The following is a 24,694-nucleotide window of genomic DNA, read 5'->3' on the forward strand; positions in this document are numbered from 1 at the left end:
CAATGGCTGCTTTTTGAAAAAATAAGTTAACAGATGCTGGTGAGGATGTGGAGAAATGGTAATGCTTGTATACTGTTGGCAGAAATGCAAAGTGGTGTATCCACTGTGGAAAATGCTCTAGAAGTTTCTCAAAAAAAAAAAAAAAAACAAAAACAAAAAAACTGAAAATAGAGATTTATTTATTCTTAGGTATTGGGTCAGGCAATTGCAGGAGTAAGAAAGTTTGAAAGTTTTAGGGCAGTCTGGCAAGCCGAAAATTCTGGCAAGAGTTCATGCTGTAGTCCTGAGCCCAAAGGTAGTCTAGCAGCAGAATCCCTCACTCTTCTGGGGACTCCAGTCTTTTTTCTTAATGTTTTCAACTGACTGGTTGAGGCCCACCTACATTATAGGGGATCATCTGCTTTATTCAAAGTCTACAGATTTAAATGTTAATCACACCTAAAAAATGACTTCACTACAATCTGGACTGACTTTTGACTAAATAGTTGGGTACTATAGCCTAGCTTAGTTGACACATCAACTAAGCCATCACATTTTTCTTTTCTTTTCTTTTTTTTATTTTTATACTTTAAGTTCTAGGGTACATGTGCACAAGGTGCAGGTTTGTTACATATGTATACATGTGCCATGTTGGTGTGCTGCACCCATTAACTCATTTACATCAGGTATATTTCCTAATGCAATCCCCCCACCCCACAATAGGCCCCGGTGTGTGATGTTCCCCATCCTGTGTCCAAGTGTTCTCACTGTTCAATTCCCACCTATGAGTGAGAATATGTGGTGTTTGGTTTTCTGTCCTTGGGATAGTTTGCTCAGAATGATGGTTTCCAGCTTCATCCATGTCCCCACAAAGGACATGAACTCATTCTTTTTTACGGCTGCATAGTATTCCATGGTGTATATGTGCCACATTTTCTTAATCCAGTCTATCATTGATGGACATTTGGGTTGGTTCCAAGTCTCTGCTCTCGTGAATAGTACCGCAATAAACATATGTGTGCATGTGTCTTTACAACTGCATGATTTAGAATCCTTTGGGTATATACCCAGTAATGGGATGGCTGGGTCAATTGGTATTTCTAGTTCTAGATCCTTGAGGAATCACCACATTGTCTTCCACAATGGTTGAACTAATTTTCAGTCCCACCAACAGTGTAAAAGTGTTCCTATTTCTCCACATCCTCTCCAGCACCTGTTGTTTCCTGACTTTTTAATGATTGCCATTCTAACTGGTGTGAGATGGTATCTCATTGTGGTTTTGATTTGCATTTCTCTGACCATCACATTTTTCTTTACCACAGTTTCCTTCTTTGCTTTTTCAGATGATCAGAAAACTTTTCCATTTGAATTGTATTGCATCATTATCTACTATAAAATTGAAGTGATATGAAATACTTGGGGACCATGCATTCAGAATCTATTATTCAATTAAACTTTGTTTTAAGTAAATTAATCAAAATGAAAAATAATGGGCAGTATTTCCCAAGCAGAAAATTCAGCAAAATTCCTGTAGGAGAGATAAATCAACTTATATTTATTATGAAATGCCCTGAAACACTAACTTGATTTTATAAAAAATTTGTTAAAGCTGAGATTTTTTAATAATGTATTTTGCATATCCTAATTTTTCATACATTTTACAAAATTAAACTTTAGTGGCTATATATATAAAGTATCAATTTTGAATGAGTAGCTAAATCAATATTTTATTTTACTATATGCATATTTTAGTAAGCTTACAAACCAATACTTGTACTTTAATTATTATTATTTTAAATTTTATTAATCATGACTTCACTTTATGGATGTTTCTGTTATATGTTAGCATTTTACTTTAGAAAATATTTTTTTTTTAGTCACGGTGGCTCACACACCCATAACCCCAGCAGTTTGGGAGGCCGAGGCGGGCAGATCACCTGAGGTCTGGAGTTCAAGACCAGCCTGGCCAACATGGCGAAACCCCGTCTCTACTAAAAATACAAAATATTAGCTGGACGTGGTGGCACACATCTGTAGTCCCAGCTACTTGGGAGGCTGACACATGAGAATCGCTTGAACTCGGGAGACGGAGATTGCAGTGAGCCAAGATTGCTCCACATCATTCCAGCCTGGACGACAGAGTGAGGCTCCATCTCAAAACAAAACAAAACAAAACAAAACAAATATATATATATTTATTTTGTTTTTATATAAATAACTGCTTTATCATGTTTTGTAAATCCACTTTATAATAAAATTTATATTAAAAATGCTGGCAAGGAGGTTATTTCATAGTCACTTTGTAGTTATTATTAATTAGATGCCACTTTTCATATATTAGTCTTTCAAATCTTACAATCTCTGCATCTCAGTTTAGATACAAAATAATTATCTTTTATTTATTTTGTTTAGTATTATTTTAATTATTTTTCCTTGGAATATTTTATGTTCTTCTTTCAAAATTGAATGTCTATCAAGTTAATAACTTCAAAGTCCTTAATATTTTTAGTGTCCTAATCATAGAAGGAATGGTCTACAGATTGGCATGCCATTGGTAGATAAGTTTGTCTTGTCTTTTTTAATTAAATAATTTAATAAATATTTTAATGTTTTAATTATGAAACCAGACACTTTTAAAATCAGTATATTAAATTTCAAAGTTAGACTTAAACAGCCATGGATTTCCTGTCAGAATCCATATGCTGAGCTTATGTACAAGGAAAATGTGGATTATTGATAGTTTCTTTCCTGAAGGTAATTCTTTTCTCTATATAATGTAAAAAATATTTTACAAACTTTGCCTCATTAATTTTCTCAAGGTCCTTTAAGAGAATTACATATGCATGATTTCCATTTTACAGAATGTAAACTGGCCTGAGGGAACCGGGTATCATAGTTTTCCATTTTGTTTCTCATGCCACAGCTATGACCCACAAAACATTTTAAATTTACAGTGGGCATATATTTTATTTTGCTCTTCTGTCAAATTCTCTGAGTTCTAAACAAAATACAGTCTTATATGATTAAACAAAGAAAGTTTCAAAGTCAGAAAATCAGGCTTTAAGACACAGCTTTTCCATTTTGGCAAAATATTAAACCTCTTCAATTTTACATCTGTAAAACATCTGCTTTCTCTACAGTGCACTTGAGCTTATTACTGAAGCTCAAATGAAAAATGTATGTGAATGTGTTGCATAAATTGCAAATCATATAGATGGTAGTTGTTATATTACGTTTATATCCCCAACCACATGAAGCCCAACACAAATTTGTAAACTTGAATGTGGCCCAACACAAATCTGTAAACTTTCTTAAAACATTATGAGATTATTTTGTGATTTTTTTTTTTTCTTAGCTCATCAGCTGTCACGAGTGTTACTGGATTTTATGTGTAGCCCAAGACAATTCCTCCTCTTCCCATGTGGCCCAGAGAAGCCAAAAGATTGGACACCTCTGCTTTAAAGTAAATATTAAATCTTATCTACATTGGCATCCTTCAAGTCATAGGATGGGTATATTAGATGTGTCCACCAATCATTTACTGAATGCAGAACTGCATGTACATTATTGAAGACACTGTGTCAGGTACTGATCCTGGTGTTGACTGGTTGCATTTTTAAATGTGGTCATCCAAAAGACTTGTAGTCAGTAAATTCCTGAAGGAAGTGAGGGGGTAAGCATGTTGTTAACTGAGAAAAGAACACTAAGGCAGAGGTTACAGCAATGGAAAGACCCGGGTGTGGACTGTACTAAGGATATTCAAGCTCTTGAAGGAGGAAAATTGGTCTGCAACAGTGTAAACAAGGAGAGGGTAGTAGGAGATGAGATCACAGGTGTTAAGGGAAGGGGAGATTAAGAGAAGCTTTTACTCTACAATTTGGCAAGAATTGGAGTGTTTCGTATAAGTAGAAACATATTGTTATTTTTTAACACTGTAGTGCCTATGATGAGAATATGCTACAAGAAAACCAAAGCAGAAGCAGTAAGACCAGCTAAGAAAAATAAGATGGTAGACTCGGAAATTCTAGTAGTGGGAGTGGTGATAAGTTGGACTCTACATATATTTTAAAGATAGAGCAAAAAAAAAAAAATCTGTGATAAGGATTGTAATAAAACTACATACAAATTTGGGGAAAATTAACATCTTTGTAAAATTTAGTCTTCCAATGCATAAACACAGAATATCTCTTCATTTATTTAGGTCCATCTAATTGTTTTTAATTAGATTTGTAGTTTCCAGTGTAGAACACTGGAATATATTTTCCTGTATTTTTCCTCCAGGTATGTGATTATTTTAGTCATTATTATAAGTTCATTCTTAATTTATTATTTTTACACTACCTTAAATTGTATGTATGCGTGTGCATAAATCACTACATACATACACATAAAATATTTTAAGTTCTCCTGTAATTACTAAAATAATTAGTAATAAAATAATACTAAATGTGAAACAAGAAGATAATACAAGAGAAAGAGGAATTTTAAAATACTTGATTAAAGCAGAAGAATGAAAGAAAGAAGCCATAAAGAAACAAAACAAAACAAAACAAAAGAGAGAGGAAGGAGACAGAGCGGGATGGCCAAACAGAACCCTCCAGTGATCATCCCTTCCACAGAAACACCAAATTGAACCACCATTCATGCAAGAAAGCCCTTCATAAGAACCAAAAATTAGTTGATGAATCATAGTACTTAGTTTTAGCATTATATCAAGGAGAGAGGCAGTGAAAAGGATAGTAAAGACAGCCTTGAATCACCTACACATCCCCCATGTTTTAGCAGTAGCTGCCAGACACAGCAACAGAATCTTCGGGAACGGGGAGTGCAGTAATTGTGAAAATTTGGAAACTCAGTACTGCCCTGTCACAGTGGAAAGGAACACAGGGCAGAATTCAGCCTGTGTTCACATTGGGAACATTTAGACCACTCCTAGCCAAAGGAGAATCTCAGTGGTGAGAAACTTAAGTTCCAGCTAGCCCCAACACCACGGCCAAAGTGCTCTAGGGTTCTAAACAAATGTTAAAGGCAGTCTAAGCCTCAAAGACTGCCACTCCTAGGCAAGTCCTGGTGTTGTCCCAGGCTTCGAGCAAGTGAACTTGGGGTGTGAACAACCTAGTGGGACACCAGCTGAGGTAGCCAAGGAAGTACTTTTGTCACCCCTCCCCCAACCCAAGGCAGTGCAGCAGAGACCCTGTCTCAAAAAATAAATTAATAAACAAAACAATTGAACTCAAGGAGCTAGTAGAATGGTTACCAGAGTCTGGAAAGGTTAATGATTGGGTGGGAGAGGGGGACGACGGGATGGTAAATGGGTACAAAAATATAGTTAAAGAGAATGAATAAGGTTTAGTGTTTGATAGCGCAACAGAATGACTACAGTCAATGATACTGTACATTTAAAAATAACTAAAAGAGAATAATAGGAATGTTTATGACAAAAATAAATGATAAATGCTTGAGGTGATGAATACGCCATTTATTCTGATGTTACTACTACTACACACTGAATGCCTGTATCAAAATGTCTCATATACGCCATTAATATATACACTTACTATTTACCTATAAAAATCAAAAAGTAGGCCAGGCACGGTGGCTCACACCTGTAATCCCAGCACTTTGGGAGGCCGAGGAGGCGGATCATCTGAGGTCGGGAGTTCAAGACCAGCTGACCAACATGGAGAAATCTCATTTCTGCTAAAAATACAAAGTCAGCTGGGCATGGTGGCACATGCCTGTAACCAGCTACTCAGGAGGCTGAGGAAGGAGAATAGCTTGAACCCGGGAGGCGAAGGATGCGGTGAGCCGAGATCACGCCATGGCACTCCAGCCTGGTCACCAAAAGAGAAACTCTGTCTCCACAAAAGAAAAAACAATAGCATAAAGTAAAAATTAAAAAAAAAACAAAAACCGACAGCAGCATAATAGACTTAAACACAATTATATAATTACATTTAAGGTAAATGTAATATGCATATGTATGCAATATACATATATACATACACATTGTAAGATTTTATACACAATGTGTATATGTATAAAATGTGGGAGTTTTTTTGCATTTTCTTGCATATTTTATGTTTTATGGCCTTTACCTGGATTGGTCAAATATTTTTAATCATGCTATTTTTTCTGTTACTTCTCTTTATTTTTCCTTTAATGGCTACCCTAGATGTTTTATGTATCTTTGATTTATTACAGCCCTGTGGAAATTATTTGTTTTTACCACTTTTCAAATAATGCTGGAACATTAGGACTCTTTAAGCTATTTAATTCTCTTTTGACTTTTGCAAGAATTATATATTGTATAATTCTCTCTCTCACTCTCTCTCTCTCTCTATATATATATATGCATGTATATATTTACATCCAAAGTAATTATTATTAAATACTCGTTTAGATTTAACCATATATTTTTCTTTCCATTACTTTTCATTTTTACCTGAATTTTTGTGTTTCTGTCTCATATCATCTCTTACCTAATGAAATTCCTTTATTATTGCTTAATGTATAATTTCCGGTGATAATTTTTTCTTTTTTGTTGGAAAATTAATTTATATTTAAAGAATAGCTTTGCAGGGTATAGAATTCAAGTTTCCATATTTTACATACCCTTTTATTTTCTGCTTTATTTTTTAAATAATTTAAAAAGTATTTTCTATTTTATTTTCTAAAGGTCAATTGCTACTACTGATACTAATTTTTGGAATAGAAAGTATTCTATTTATCTTACTGGCTTATATTAGACCTTGGTATCTGTAACTCTAATTTTCCTTGTATTCACTTTGCTTAGTTTATAGAAACTTTGTGATGTTTCAAATTGTTATTCATTGCCAGTTTTGAAAAATTTTCATAATCTCAAATACTGTTTTTCATCTGTCTCTGTATCCTCCTCATCTAAAATTCTAATTACATTTATTTTGAACAGTTGAAGTCTCACATATATCTTGCTCTTTTCTTATTTTTTCCTCTCTGTTTTAACTTAAGGTGTTTTACATTTTCTGTCTTTACAATTTACTAATTGCGTTTTCTGCTGTATCTATTTGTTGATAAAATCATCCATTGAAACTTCATTTTCAGTATTTTTGCTTTTCCTTTCCAGATTTTCCAGTAATGCTGTTTTTCATATTATTTTAATTTTTGGTAAAATTCTCCAGTTTTTCATCAGTGACCTTTCATCTTTTTTTTGTGAACATGGTAAAAATGTTTTAAAGTTTTTGACTTCTTACTCTAATATCTGGAAGATCTTTGATAGTTTCTGTTGTCTATATTCTTTGTTTTCAATTATATGATCCTTTATCTTGGAATGTCTTGTAATTTTTTGTCAAAATTTTATATTGTATAAAAAAATTATTAAGGCTCCAGCTGACGCTACTTTTCAACCAGGAAAGGTTCAACTTCTGATCTCCTAGGCAAATAGAACGTGCATATGACCTTGATCCATGCATGCACTGAATTAAAGTTTGAAAACCCCCAGCCTTTGGGTAAAGTAGTTAGGGTGAAGCTTTCCTGGACTTCAAATTGAAAGCTTGGTGTATTCACTGATGCTCCACTTCTGTTGATTTCTAAAATCTGAACATTGTAATTTCTGAATAATCCCATAAAAACATAAAATAAAGTAATAAATAATCAGAACAACTGGTTTACTTTCAGTTGCTTAGCCTTATACTCTTTGCATCATCCGATTTTGGCAAACACATTAGAAGAAATATCAGCCTTATATCTGGATCAGTATTGTTCATCTCCATTACTGTATCCTAGTATCATGGCCCATAAATGCTTACGCTGTTTGTCTTGTTGTTGTTGTTGTTGCTGTTATTGTTGTTTTCTTAGTTCTCATTTCTCTTCTCAGGAGGGCCCTGTGAAAATGAGGCCTGGATTCTCAGCCTCCTGTCTTGCTTTTAGAGTAAGTAAATGCCTCCAGGAAAAGATGGCTGCAGATTGTGTGTTCACCCCTCTCTATTTTTATCTGCTTGGTAATTTTGCAATCCTGTTCCTCCAAGCCTGGTTGCTCTCTCTCCAATGCCTTTAAGAAAATATAATTTCTATTGTATCTGTTTTTTGCTACTTGTTCTGAATAAGAAGGTTGGTCTGCTGCATGCTATACCATCACATTCAGGTGTAATAATTTTGATCAAGATTGTATTCTTTCACATAATATTTCATTTAGCTTGTTGACATTTTGTTTCAAAAGTGCTTTGCATGTGATTTCCTGAAAGTAAAAAAAATATACATATTCTTTGTTTTTCTTGGAATGTAGTAAGTTATAACTTATCATTTTCTTTTCCATGGTAAGGTTTGATATTGTTTTGTTTTCTTAAATATTTCATATTATTTAACTCTGGAGCCATCAGATCCTGTAGCTACAGCCTTTTTTTTTTTTTTTTTTTAAGACAGAGTTTCACTCTGTCACCCAGGAGGGAGTGCGGGAGTGCGGTGGTGCAACTTTGGCTCACCACAATCTCCGTCTCCCAGATTCAAGTGATTCTCTTGCTTCAGCTTCCCGAGTAGCTGGGATTACAGGTGCCCACCACCACACCCAGCTAATTTTTGTATTTTTAGTAGAGATGGGGTTTCACCACATTGGCCAGGCTGGTCTCGAACTCCTTACCTCAGGTGATCTGCCTGCCTCAGCCTCCCAAAGTGCTGCAATTATAGGTGTGAGCCACTGTGCCCGGCCAGCTACAGCTATTTTTAAGCCAGTTGCAATATATTTAATAGTTATAAGATTATTTAAATTTTATTTTTCATCTTTATTTTGTAAAATTAAGTTTTTTCTTAGAATTCCAGGAATAAACCTGTTTAAATTTTCAAACTCAATTTAATAAAGTTGCACATAATAGCTTTTAACTACCTTTTCTTCAACATCTTTATTATTTCTTCATTTATCTTTTGCCCCTAAACTTCCTATTTAAAGTAATTCAATTAAGTAATAATGCCATTTTAACTGAATTTAATTAGGCTCTTGCTCCTAATTCAGAATGCAATCTGAATGTCTTTTTGGCTACTGTATTCTCAGTACATATTAGATGCCTAAACACTAATAAATGAAAGAATGACTCAATAGATGAATGTATGGATGAGCCAATGCAGGTTTATCTCCTTGCATGAAGAATGAAAATTTCAAAAAATTATTTTTATATTTATTTTTAATTAGTTCCCACCTATAATCCCAGGACTTGGGAAGCTGTGGCTGAAGAATCACTTGAGTCCAGGAGTTCAAGACTAGCCTGGGCAACATAGCAAGACCCTGCCGCTGCAAAAAAAAATTAAATTAAATTAACTGAATGTGGTGGTGTGCACTTGTGGTCCTAGCCACCTGGGAGGCTAAGGTGATAAGATTGCTTGAGGTCAAAGGTTTGAGGCTGTGGGGAGCTATGATTGCGCCACTGCACTCCAGCCTGGGTGACAGAGCAGAACCTGTCTCTAAAAAATAAAGTGATAAATAAATATTAAAAAATCACTAATGTAAAATGTTTGAAGAGCTAGTTGTACCTTTCTTGTTTATATGTTTACCACTTTTTTAAAGGATAATATCATTCCCATCGCTTCCACAAATTTATCTGTTTAAATATAAAAAAATCACTTAAAGGATGCCAGAATCTAGGTCTTTCTCTTCAGATACTGTAATTTAGTAAATGATTAAATGGTATTGAATCAATCAACTATTCTTTGTAATAATCTCTTATTTTTAAATGCCCTGTGCTTTTATTTAATTTAGAAAATAAATATTTAGCAGCAACTTTCATTATGTTTGAAATTAAATTTTAAACAAACCGGCATACTTCTATAAACTTCTCTGAAGTTTTCACAGAATTGCATTTTGGGATTTGAAGTATTTTCTCTGAATGAAATAAATGAAATCATAAAGCAAAGAAAGTGTGTGTTAAAATTTCTGCAAAGAGCAATAAAAAGTATAAATCTATAATATTCAGTTGCAGAAACATTGGCATTATTTCAAAATTGAAAGAATCATAGAATTCACCTCCATTACCTTTACTGATTGATAAGAAGCAATAAAAATGTGTCCATTTTTTAAAACTTCCCAAGAAGGAAATTCATGCATTGCTATTGACATATTATTTCTCTATTCACTGATCCTCAGAATCTTCTCTAATTTAAAATAATCAGGATATGCCTCAAAGTAAACACTCAGACTTATGCAATAATTTTAAATAATGCTATTAATGCATACATGGCCAAGTAAAAGCATTAATAATATATTGTAGGCAAACAAAGCAAGTCTCTCAGCATTATATTTATGATCATTCTGCTGTGTGTGCGTCTGTGTGTGAAAATAGGTGATTGAAGCTTTCATAACTTTGTATTAGTTATGAATTTATATGGAATTATTTGTATTTTTAAAATATCTACAATAATTATGCATAAATCTTTAATTTTATCATAGTTAAATATAACATTAACTTTTACTGCCACATCTCAGAAAAATAGAAATTTATTCTCATTATTCACCTTAAAAATTTTTTCACCATTTTTAAGAGTGTCTTGATAAAATTATGTCTTCTATGTAAAATGTACATGAGTATAATGGAAATATATGTATGAAAATAAACGTGATTGGAACTGTAAAATGTATTTTTGTCTATTTCCTGATGTGTCAAAAATGTGAAAGAATATTAGGAGGAAAAAAGAGATGTGACTGATCATAGTAAGTAAATAGCAAGAAGTTAGATTTAAACTTAAATATATTACTTTGGAAAATACAAAGTCATCTAATTAAAACACAAAAATTTCCGACTAGATTTTTAAAAATTTAATTATTTGCTGTGTACTAGAGTTATATTTTCTACATGAAAACATAGAAAATGTTAATGTTAAAGGATGCAAAATATGTGCCATGCCTAATAATCAAAATTAAGTTTATACTTTATTAAGCAACACAGAAGTTTAACAAGAAGTGGCACTATGGACAAAGAAACATTCCATAATATCATACAACTAAACAGAGAAGTATTTAAAGACTTTAACATGCAAACATGCTATCCTCATAGCTGAAGAGCAATCCAACAAAAACATTATTACAGGTACAAGTAATGTGAGCTACGCCATTCATAAACTTAACCAATTAACCATATATAGATTATTAAACTCATCAGCTCCATGGTACTCATTATTTACAACCGCACATGGATGGTTTACCAAAATAAGCCATATGCTGGTTCATCAATATTGTCTCAGCAAACTGCAAGATTTTACAATCATAAAGTTCATGTTCTCTGATGTCAGTAGAATTAAGGTAGCAGTCAATAACAAATAATTAAATAAAAATCCTAAATGTTTAAAAATTAAGCAACATGCTTCTAAATAACTTATGGGTCAAAAAAGATCTAATAATGAAAAATTAGAAATACATGAGTTGAATGAAATGAAAGCATTACATATCAAAACTTGGAGAGATGCAACTAAAGCTAAGCATATACAGAGATATAGAGTTTAAATGCCTACATTAGAAGACAGAAAAATCATCAATCAAGCATTCATCTTAAGATTCTAGAAAAATGCTTTTTAATTAAATCGTCAGAATTCTAAAAATAAGAGCAGAAATCAATAAAATATAAAATAAATGTTGAAGAAAAAATCAACAAATTTAAAAGTTGTTCCTTTGAAAAGTCTAGTATACTTTAAAAACCCCTATTAAAGAGAAACAAGAAAAAAGGAAGATAATAAATCACATATGTTGAGAATTAATAAAGAATATCAATACAAGTTTTTCAAATATGAAAAAGGAATAAGAAGTTATTCTGAATAACTTTTTGCTAATGCATAATTATATAGATATTGAAGTTATTAATTTGTAATTTGTCACCCATATCAAACACACACACACACGCACACCATACACACACATCTTCAGGGACAGAGAATGGCTTCAAGCAAATTCCTGCAAATATTTAAAAAAGAAATAACACCAGCCTTATACGACCTGTTTTATAGGGAATGAAAACACTTCCTAACTCTTTCTATGAAGTCATAACATTCTTGCTACGACACAATACCAGGAAATTTAACATAAGATCCTTCATAAACACCGATGCAATAATTCTAATTTGAATATTAGCTAATCAAATTCAGAAAAATAAATAAGAAATTAAACCACAAACTAGTTCGATTTGCTCCAAGTATGTAAAACCAATTGTTGGTCATCATTCATGTTAAGAAAATATAGAAAAAAATATACAAAATATAAAACAAAATAAATGCAACAGGCATGGGAAACATTGATAACATTAAGAATAGCTCATGACTAAATCTCCACAAACTAGAAATAGGTAAAAACTTTCTTAATTTGGTGAGTGGTATCTACAAATATCACACAACAAACATTTTAGCTAATGGTGAGATTGGAAGTTCTACTTCTGAGATCAGAAATTAGTCTAGGATGTCTGTTTTATCCCTTTTATTGAACATAACACTGAATGCCCTATTCATTGTGGAAGTACAAAAAAATGAATAAAAGTTATAAGAATTTTAAATGTAAGGCTGAAAACTCACCATTTTAGGCAACATGAGTGTATATTTTAAAATTCAGACAAATCTGCAAGCTATTAGAATTAATAAATGAATTTAACAAGATTGCTGAATGTGAAGATTGGCCATAAAATCTGAAAGCACACATAAATACACATAGCAAATCATTTATTGATATTACATTGTAAGACATAAGCTCAATGATATCACATATATTTAATGTGTTGTCCTTCATTAGCAATACATAATTCCTTTATATTGTGTAAAATTCCAATGAAATATTTAATATGGTGTTTCCGTAAGTCCCTACAACTTTCATCTGTGATGAGTCACATTATTTCTGTATAATTTTCACTAAAGAAATCTTTACTTCAAGCATATCCTACTCTATGTTCAGTGCCTACTTTCAACGGTACCACCTAGTAGGTGTTCAAAATATCTGCCCACTGAATGACTGAATAGATGACTATAATGTTTCCCAATTTCTAAAATCTCTTAAATCTGTGCTACCAGGCAAATCACCTTTCATTTTAACTTGCATAAATTTTCTTTTTCAGAGAGAGATAAAAATTTTAAATGCCTCTTATCTTTTAGCAATTTTGTCTGTCAAATTTCCTTCTCCAAACAAGTAAACTCAGCAACATATTCCTTTTGCATTCCTCAGTTAGTGATGTGTAAAATAATTGCCAAGAGCAGAAAGAGGCAATATGGTATTGCTGTTAAGAGCAGAACACACAGATTAATTGTAAAACACATTGCGTTCCAATCCCAGCTAGCAGTTATATCACAATAATTCTATGAGCTAATGCAAGCTACTTTACTTTTTTAAGCCTGGGCTTGCACAATTAAAAATGGAAAAAATAACACATCTCTAAAGGCCACTGAAGATATTAAAACATGATCACTTATGCTAGCTGCTTTGCATAAAGCACAAATAATTTTATTATTATTATTATTACTATTATTACAAATCAATGACGGCACTATCCGTGTACATACTGCCCACTGGGAAATTTCATAATTTCTAAACTAGAGCTTAGGCAAAGAAGTCTTTTTCCAAGAGGAATTTTAGTAAACATGCTTTGAAACTGTAGCTGCATAGTAAGTGCACATTTCTGCTTAGAGTACATTTTTTATTTGATATGTCTTGTGCAGAATAGGTAATGGAGAATATGGGGAGAATTGCTGTCCTTTCATTGACATTGTACAATTATCCTCTGAATGCAATGCATTCCCTGCTCACAAAAGTTTGAAGCGGAAGAAAAAGTATGTATCTTTTAAATGCACAGTCGTTAATTATGAAAAAGAACAAGTTAAAGCTTGGCTGCTAGGTTCTACCAAGTTCTACCGAAAACATTGAAGAGATGTGTTAATTGCCTGCTGGTTTCATTACTGTTCAATACAACATTTGGAGTATGTTGGCCTTCATTAGGCAATATGTTGGTCTTTAATGGCATCAGTCAACAGTATAGGTGTTAACAAAGAGAAAGTAAAGTTGGTAGAAGATTACACTCTCCAACGCAGATAAACCTAATGCATTCAAATTTTTACACAAAATATAAAATTACATTTCTATGAGATTCAAAATAGCCTCAAAAATTACATTTTTTTAAAAGTATTAGTTGATCAAAGATAATACCCAAGATCATCTTAGGGTCAGCTTGAAACAGGAGAGGATGTTTGGTTATTCCCTCTCTAGATTCATTGGCTCTACCTTTGCCTAACAAAACCACGAAGTTAAAATATCATTGGAATTTCAAAAAAGTTTAAATAAACACATTCATAAAGCAAATATTTGTGTTGTGTTCGGGATTGTTTAAGCACTGGAAATGGAACAGTGCAAAACCTAAGAGCCCTGCCCTTCTAAAGTTTACATTCAGTCATCAAAATATGAAGTTCTAGAAATTTCTAAACTAGTATTTATGAAATTGTATAGACAGACTTTAAGCGATACTTATGCTTTGTTCAGACATGAATTATCTGAAATCCAAAAAAGTGAATCAAACAAATTATTTCACAAGAACTCTTTGGGTACCAGGATTTTAAACTAACAATAATGATTCTTTAGAATCTTCCAATTATAAGGTACAAAAGAATATGGGGGTAAGCTTATCATTTTATTGAAAAGAATATCATTCCCAGAGATCACAGGTGCTGATTAATAATGGAATTTAAAAAATTATTCTATAGAATTGTTTCGAAAGTTTTGCTGCTAACATTTTTGAGTGGGTGAAGGGGTGGCCTGCCCCTCCACACCTGTGGGCGTTTCTCCTTAGGTGGAACGAGAGACTTGAGAAAAGAAATGATACACAGAGACAAAGTGTAGAGAAAGAAAAAGTGGGCCCACGGGACCGGTGCTCAGCATACAGAGGACCCACGACGGCACCGGTCTCTGAGTTCCCTCAGCATTTACTGATCATTATCTTTACCATCTTAGAAAAAGGGAAGTGGCAGGATAATAGGATCATCATAGCGAGAAGGTCAGCAGTAAGACATATGAATAAAGATCTCTGTGACATGAATAAGTTTAAGGAAAAGTGCTGTGCCTTGATATGCATATGCAAACATCTCCATAAACCTTTTTAGTGCATAAAGAGTAGTTTTGCCGCTAGCAAGTCCCAGCTTCAGCCCTTAGGCAGTTTTCTCCTTTCTCAGTAAATAGAACATACAATCGGGTTTTACACCCAGAGTTCCATTGCCCAGGGACAGGCAAGAGACAGATGCTTTTCTCTATCTCAACTGCCAAGAGACCTTCTTTCCTCTTATACTAGTCCTCCCCAGCACAGACCCTTTACGGGTGTCAGGCTGGGGAACGATTAGGTCTTTCCCTTCCCATCAGACCATATTTCAGACTCTCACATGGGGAGAAACCTTGGACAATACCTAGCTTTCCTAGGCAGTGGTCCCTGCGACATTCCGCAGTGTATGTGTCCCTGGGTACTTGAGATTAAGAGAATGGTGATGACTTTTAACCAGCAAGCTGCCTTCAGGCACTTGTTTAACAAAGCACATCCTGCACAGCCCAAAATCCGTTAAACCTTGAGTCACCAGAGCACATGTCTCTTGCAAGGATAAGGTTGGGGATAGGGTCACAGATTAACAGCATCTCAAATACAGAACAAAATGGAGTCTCTTACGTCTACTTCTTTCTATATAGACACAGTAACAGTCTGATCTCTCTTTCTTTTCCCCACAAGTGGGAATTAGAATGTGAAAGCCTGAAAAAATAACAGGTTTTTTTTGTGTGTGTGTTTCTCTATTTGCTGGCTTTCTTGCTTGTTTTCTTGTTAAAAATCTAGAGCAACAAATCAAACTGGAAAAAAATCTATTCTCCAAATCCTAACTCAGCCTGGTCTTAAGGAGTCCTAGAACTTGAATTCTGACAAAAAGTTTCTGAAACTCAGAGTGACCGTAGTGTTCTCTGTATCACAAAATTTAACTGCAAAATTAACCATGAAACTCAGGTTATCAATTGGTTGTGTGACCGAATCAACAAGAGTTTATAAGCATCTATTAAGGTGTGCTTAACATTATGCTCAGTTGCTGTGAATATACAAGAGAACTTTTAGATAAAGTCTTAAATCTCAAACAGTTTAAGAGTTTACTTGGAAATTTATACCATATAAACTTCTTAAGAGTGTAAGATAACATCTTGCTTATTAAAGACTTACTGGTGTGACAAAGAATTGCAGAGGAGAGGAGATTTAATAAAGGCTTTAGGAATTAGAAAAGAACCCTAGGAAGAAGTGAACTAGAGAGCAGTCCATTGGTCTGGGTGGGATTTGTCCAGGCAAAAAAAAAAAAAAAAAAAAAAGAAATGGCCAGAACACTACAGAGAAGAATGGCATGAACAGAAATATGTAGAGAGAATGATTATGTACAATTGTAAGTGAGCAGATGGTCCTGAACCCATGAGCTGGGAACCCTTGCCCCATGTTGCATTAGAATTTCTTTACCATGATCCTAGTCAGCATATAGTTATCTTCAAGTCTTTTTATTATTTCTCATCTATGGATATAAATCTGGGTGCACATGAAAATAAATTTTAAATATATATTTTCCAAACACATTCTTCAGTATTGATTAGTCCTTTAAGTAGTATATATCTTGCCAAGGATCTCATAATTTAAGTATGAAAACAAATAATATGGAAAGCAAAATTGTACATGGGTTGAGAAATAATTTTATGAAATAGACCTCAAACTCACCATTTTTAGCCAAGAAAGTATATTATCTTTTCAGATAGAGTATACGATTTTGTACAAATGGTGAACATATTTTTCTCTCTTTCAATGGAAATTAAATAAAAGGACTGAAATTGCAGGCAAATATTTTTTAGAAAAGTGTCTTACCTATAGAGTTTTAACACACAAGAAAAGATTACTAAGGGGAATCATGATCTCTTAAATGTTTTAGCAAATATTGAGCTCTATTTCTAAAACACTGACTACAAACAAGGGGTGATTAAAATAACCACTTAAAATGAATACCTATGAACTCAGGGCTTCCCAAAGAGAATCTATAAGGGTGTTAAAAATATGTTCCTTGTTCAATGCTACAATATAGCTGTATTAACAATACAGTGCATAGTCAGTTATATTACATTAAAGTAACTTCAGTTTGGTTGAAAAGGGGTTAACACTCCAATTATTTATAACATTATCAAAGACAAGAAATCATTTCGCTTGTCAACTGAGAGTTGTCAGACACTGGGCAAGCATATTTTTGTTTTGCTCATTGCCAAACCAAAATTAAGAAAGCTCTGAAGGAAAACAGTTCCACCTGTGGTCAAATGTTTAAAAGGACCATTACCAGTATCCAGATAGGCACATAAACTCAGTCTTGGAATGTGTTCCTTTGATGTCAGGTTTTTCTCTTGCCTTGATCTAGAATTGCAATTAAAAAAGGAAATGTGCTTAGCTTAATATTTTTGCTAGAGGCTTCCCTATTACAATATCCCACCACCACCTTGAAAGTATTATCTATTGTTCAAAGCCAGTACCAGTCATTATTTACCACTCAAAATCCATATTGTTCACCTTCTTTAGAAAGTACTGTGATTATTCAATTAATATGCTATATTGATTCAAACAGTTGAACAACTTACTGACTGATCTTCAAGCTGATTTTGAACTGGCTAGCATCTAGATATTGTAAAATAATTCAAACAAGGAATCACTAAAAGGAAATCTGTAACTTGCAGTCCACTTTGTGTAATGCCCAGACCCTCTGTTCCCCAAAGAAGACCACCAGAGTCCAGAGTCAAAGCCAAGCGGCAAGGATTTTTATGACAAGTTCAAACTTGGTCCCTCCATTACACAGCATACAAGAGGGCCCCGAACAATGCGAGCGTTTGCTTTTTATAGCCCAAAAGTTACAGGGGAACAAAGGAATTCTTTTGGTTCCCGCACTTTCAGTAAAACTTTGAACGGCTGTCTCCTTATCGGAGACTTTCTAGGTGGTGTTTGTACTGGGCCCAGGAAGTTTGAGAGATATGTGGCGATATGTGGTGAGATGGGAGGATGGGATGTGTTTGTACTGGGCTCAGGAAGTTTGAGAGATATGTGGCGATATGTGGTGAGATGGGAGGATGGGGTGTGTTTGTACTGGGCTTGTTTGTTTTGAGCCCGGGGCTGAGGAATGTGCCCGGCTCATCTCATTTGCAATAGAGTTACTCCAGAGCTCACACTACTTACGTCTCTAAGCACATCTGAACCTCTGTGCAGACAGCATGCTTTGGCAAGCTTTGCTGGAAGCTTGCAGAGCGCGGTGGGATACAAGCCATATCAGAGGTTCTACAGTCCCTTTACTAATGCCACTTAGGTATACAACCAGGATGCCACATTGTGAAACATCAGACCTGTCACAGAAATTGGTCCCTGTTCCAGCATCACATTACCCTGACCAGTACACCGGCACTCAGCACAGTTACATACTGTCAAGTCCACTGTTGTTTTGAGCTTCAGTTACATTGAATTATCTCTTCTCAAAGCTATTACTGATGACTTGTTAAATAAAACCAACAATGTTAGGGGAAACTCCTCTGGTTTATGGAAATAAAAGTGGAAATAATATGTATTCAAATTCCCATTTTCTTTCAAATTCTTGCATCTAATTCGATGTTTATCTCATAGCAGATTCTGTAAATCCAAAGGATCCTTTCTGAAGCTACATGCTGAGTTACCTTGAGAAGCTGTGTTAGTTAGGAAGTATAAAGCTACCCAAGAATGCTGTATTTAATAAATCATGTTGTAAACACCCTGTTAGATTCCAAGTTAAGATTGCAACATTCTCTCAATACATATGTATTTCATTATTCTTGAACACTTAAATACCATAACTTGTTAACACCTTTACATTGACAAAGGTGTTAAAATTATCCTGACATAACTCTCAACCATCTACTGCTCCCTGCTACCCCACAGACTCAAGCCATCTCTAAAAGAGGGCTATTTTCAAATTATCATGGGGTTTCATCATTTCTCATATATATTGAGTTCCCAGGCTCAACATCCACACTAAATGGGATTTCTTACTTGAAATGAAATAATTTCAGCTAGTTGTCTTTAGTCCCACTCTCATGGAAATACATAAGATTTAATGAGCAACTGATCATTATTTCATATGTTTCAACATGATATTAGCCTTTCCCCCATCTTCCCTTCTATTCTAAGATATTGTAAATGTCCAGATTGAGAGCTTGGACCAGCAGATCTTTTTCATATCTATCCTTTGCCTTTTACAGCATGTCCTTGCTGGCTGACCTCTTTTCAAATTTTGTTTTCCTCTGAATGGGCTATTGCACTGATGGCTTTTGGCAGCTTCCGAGTGCTAAACCTGCATATAAAATCAAGCTGTGGGGCCAGAGCCACAAAACAGGACCTACTTGAAATGAGTTTTTCAGCTTTCTGGTTACTGTCATATTAGAGTTTTAGTGCAATGGGAGAGGACAATAATTCATTTTACTTGATGAGAAAATCTTTATTTTCAAGAGCAACCGCTTGAGTGAATTCTTTTCAGATTGTCTTCTGGACTATATGCAGCACATATAGTAACTCAATACTCTCCTCTTACTCTAAATACTGTAGAGAGACTAAGCCAGAATCTTTTGTACCAAGTTTTGTATTAAGGTGTAACAAGTTACAACAATATTATGATGCACTCATTATTTTCCATACAGAAAAGGAAACTACTATACCAAAAACAATTTGATACTATTTTCCCCTTGTAAATTTTTCTACTCTATCTCAAGAATGAAAACCCCAGTTCATTGCAGTTAAGAATATAGATTTTAGTGTTAACTCAACCTAGATTCATTTCCCAACTTTCTTTGAATGGCAAGAATGATTGTCCTTGAGCCAATTGCTCGTGTAATATTTAAACCTCATTATATTCATGTATAAAATATAATGGTGGTTTCTACCTTAAAGAATTTAGGTGAATTTAATTTATTGAAAATAAATTAATAATTCATATAATGCAGATAACATGATATCTGACATGCAGAGGTTCCTAAAATATGTCATTACATTTTTTAATTAATTATAAAAACTGACACCTCTGTTGTCTACTAGTATGAGAAAACTGTGCCCGAGTAGCTTACCCTATTATAGTCACTTTCTCCTCTGAACAACAGAAATTAAAAATGTATGACATTTCCAGAATAGTTAAAGCAACTTAAATAGTTTAAGAATACAATCTACTCATCTGACAAAAGGCTAATATCCAGAATCTACAAAGAACTTAAACAAACTTACAAGAAAAAATCAAATAACTCCATCAAAAAGTCGGCAAAGGATATGAACAGACATTTTCCAATAGAAGACATTTATGCAGCCAACAGACACATGAAAAAATGCTCATCATCACTGGCCATCAGAGAAATGCAAATCAAAACCACAAAGAGATACCATCTCATGCCAGTTAAAATGGCGATCATTAAAAAGTCAGGAAACAACAGGTGCTGGAGAGGATGTGGAGAAATAGGAACACTTTTACATGGTTGGTGGGACTGTAAACTAGTTCAAACATTGTGGAAGACAGTGTGGCGATTCCTCAAGGATCTAGGACTAGAAATACCATTTGACCCAGCCATCTTATTACTGGGTATATACCCAAAGGATTATAAATCATGCAGCTATAAAGACACATGCACACATATGTTTATTGTGGCACTGTTCACAATAGCAAAGACTTGGAACCAACCCACATGTCCATCAGTGACAGACTGGATTAAGAAAATGTGGCACATATACACCATGGAATACTATGCAGCCATAAAAATAGATGAGTTCATGTCCTTTGTAGGGACATGGATGCAGCTGGAAACCATTATTCTCAGCAAACTATCACAAAGACAGAGAACCAAACACCACATGTTCTCACTCATAGGTGGGAATTGAACACAGGGTGGAGAACATCACACACTGGGGTCTGTCATGGGGTGAGGGGAGCAGGGAGGGATAGCATTAGGAGATATATCTAATGTTAATGACGAGTTAATGGGTGCAGCACACCAACATGGCACATGTATACATACGTAACAAACCTGCACGTTGTGTACGTGTACCCTAGAACTTAAAGTATAATAATAAAGAAAACCAATACAATGAGAGTTAAGAATTTTTTAAATACAATTTTTCAAAAGGCCCTTTTAATCTTCATCTTTACAGCTCAACAAATTACTCCAAACTTTGTGGCAGAAAACAACAAACATAACTTACAAAATCAGTGGGTCTACAAAAGTACACAACAGGATTGGCTCCTTTGCTTCACAATGTCTGGGACTCAGATGATCCAGGGCTTTAACAGCTGTTCTAGAGGAATCACTTCCAAGGCATCTTCCACATTTAAGTGTAGCTCAGTTGAGGCTGTTGAACAGAGCACTGTAACATGCCCTATACGTACAACGTGGGCTCCTTACAGCATGGTGTCTGGGTTCTGATAGAGAATACCCCAAAAGTGAACTTTCACAGAGCTGGTGTTCCAAAGGAACCAGGTGGAAGTGGCATGATCTTTTCTGACTGAGCCTCCTGTGTCACTTGGTGGTCACATCAGCTGTACTCTCCTAGGTCAAGGCAGTCATAAGTCACCCAGGCTCAAGGAGAGAAGGCATAGGCCTCATCTCTCTTTACAGGTAGAGTTAAAGAATTTTGAGGCCGTATTTAAAATACCACACATATTCTCCACAAACTATCCTTACATTATTTTAATGCTTCTTATTCCTTAATTATTCAGCATTACTCAATACTCATTGTACATTGCTTTATATTTATTCTGGAGTTTATTAGACTTTGTAAAGTGTTATAAGACTACAGTAAATTTTAGACTACATCATCATATCTTCTTTTCGTTTGTATCTTCAAATAATTCCCAGCATTGGTCTCTCCTTACACATGGAAGATTTATTCAATATGCTTAAATATTTAGCAGTGTCTCACAAAAATGCATATGCATTGGCAATAATGGTTAGCAACTTTACAAAATAATACTAGTGTCAGAGATTAGGGAACACATGATAGGCACAAGCGTACATTCAGGACAACCTGATTAAACCAAGACTTCCCCTAAAAAGGTTAAAAATGGAAAGATAGTTTTTATAACAGGACAAGAGTTTTTAATTCATTAAAAAAACTGAATTGGCCATCAGTTTTTGAATCAGATATTTTCTATTTGCTCCTATCACATGACCCAAATGAATACAGACAAAACAGAAGGGTTGGAATCTATCAGTCATTGTTTAAGGAAAAATTTCCACGGTATTTTGTTTGAAACACTCATGGTTGATTTGAGAAATAGCATCATTATGTAGTTTCACTATTTTACAAACACTTGGTCTATCATTCTAAATTTGGAGAAAGTTAGATTTTATTAAAGCAAATTTTTAAAAAATATGTATTTTATTCAAAATTGTCTGTTGAACACCTATTTCCTACTGTCCCAGATGCTATTAAGACAAAAATGAGTAGGATAAAATTCTGGCCCACACAAAGATTACTTCCTAGTTACAAAGATAAAGTAATTTTATAATAACTATAGAGTGTGATAAGTGCTCTGAGAGAGAAGCAGTCAAGGCCATATTGGGACATATCTTAAACGTTGAGATAGGCCGGGTGCGGTGGCTCAAGCCTGTAATCCCAGCACTTTGGGAGGCTGAGACGGGCGGATTACAAGGTCAGGAGATGGAGACCTTCCTGGCTAACACAGTGAAACCCTGTCTCTACTAAAAAAAAAAAAAATACAAAAAACTAGCCGGGCGAGGTGGTGGGCACCTGTAGTCCCAGCTACTCGGGAGGCTGAGGCAGGAGAATGGCGTGAACCCAGGAAGCAGAGCTTGCAGTGAGCTGAGATCTGGCCACTGCACTCCAGCCTGGGCGACAGAGCGAGACTCCGTCTCAAAAAACAAAAACAAAAACAAAAACAAAAAAAAAAACGTTGAGATAAAAGAAACATTGTAGTGGATACCATGATGTGTTTTTCAAATTTCCCAGCAAGACTACAGGAAATATTGCTTTGGCTATGGGAAGTATTATTGCTAGACAGCACTCAACTATCAAGCTATTTCAGGAGTTATCACCACTGAAGAGTCACCTTTTCTAAGGCCATGGCCCCTTCCTGGGGCAGCTCATATTCAAGGACTGTCCCAATTCTGAAGAACTACACCAGATTTGGAGCTCCCATTAGGATCAGCTGAGTTTTTTTTTTCTTTTGTTTAAGATATCTCTTTCCATCTAATTGTATTTTCTTCACTTTCCTTCCACAAGTACAGATTCCAAGAGCACTCGCTAATAAACCTCTGTGTGCTGATATTTATTACTGAAACTATTTCTCAGGAATCTCGAAATGCAATGTCATAAATGTAAAAGAGTACTTCATTAACCTACCAATAACTGTATTAGTCCGTATTCACACTGCTGATAAAGACATACCTGATACTGGGCAATTTACAAAAGAAAGAGGTTTAGTTGGACTCACAGGTCCACATGGCTGGGAAAGCCTCACAATCATGGCAAAAGGCAAGGAGGAGAAAGTCCCATCTTACATGGATGGCAGCAGGCAAAGAGAGAATGAGGAAGAGGCAAAAATGGAAACCCCTGATAAAACCATCAGATTTCGTGAGACTTACTGCTAACCACGAGATCAGCATGCGGGAAAATGCCTCCATGATTCAATTATCTCCCACTTGTGGAGGGGTCCCTCCCACACACGTGGGAATTACAGGAATACAATTCAAGATGAGATTTAGGTGGGGCCACAGAGCCAAACCATGTCAATAATTGTTAGAGGCCAGGTGTGGTGGCTCACACCTATAATCTCAGCACTTTGGGAGGCCAAGGTGGGCAAATCATTTGAGGTTCAGAGTTCGAGACCAGCCTGGACAACATGGTGAAACTCTGTCTCTACCAAAAATACAAAAATTAACTGGGCATGGTGGCAGGCGCTGTAATCCCAGCTACTCGGGAGACTGAGGGAGGAGAATTCCTTGAACACGGGAAGCTGAGGTTGCAATGAGCCAAGATTGTGCCACTGCACTCCAGCCTGGGCAATAGCACGAGATTAAGTCTCAAAAATAAATAAGTAAATAAATAAATAAATAAATTACTATTACAGAAACCACCTTCAAACCATCCCAAACATCACTGCCATGTTAATCTTCATGAGACACAAAACAGATCTTCTCAAGAAAAATCAAGATTCTCTTACCTAATGAATAAATTTCAAATTACTCCATGCTGGATTTGAAACCCTGATCTGATTGTTTGTGTCCTACCTTATATTTTAATTGCCCATTCTTTCCATTTATTTTATACTCAAGTAAACAAACTTAATTGCTACTATTGAAACTTTTTTCCACTTCCATGCCTATGTGCATGCAAGTCTTCTGTCCTAATGTGCCCACAATGCCAAATCTTACCCTTACTCTAACTCTCAATTTAAAGAATCTCCATCCATCAAACTCACACTGACCTTTCCTTTCCCCACCACTAAGCTAAAATGGACTTCTCTCTCATCTCTGAACATCCATTGCATTCTCTCTGTGCTTTTCTTTTGAGATTATTACCCGGTTTATATCATAATTATTTAAAAACATGAAATCTCATTTTCTAGATCCTACATAGTGAGTATTACAAAGATATAAAGAATAAAGAAAAGTCCAGAGAGCTGAAACTAGAGGAGGAGAAAGAGTGATTAGGGGATGGAGTAAAGAAGTAAAAGGAGGAGG

Source organism: Macaca nemestrina, chromosome 7 (assembly GCF_043159975.1).
Source record: "Macaca nemestrina isolate mMacNem1 chromosome 7, mMacNem.hap1, whole genome shotgun sequence".
NCBI lineage: Eukaryota > Metazoa > Chordata > Mammalia > Primates > Cercopithecidae > Macaca > Macaca nemestrina.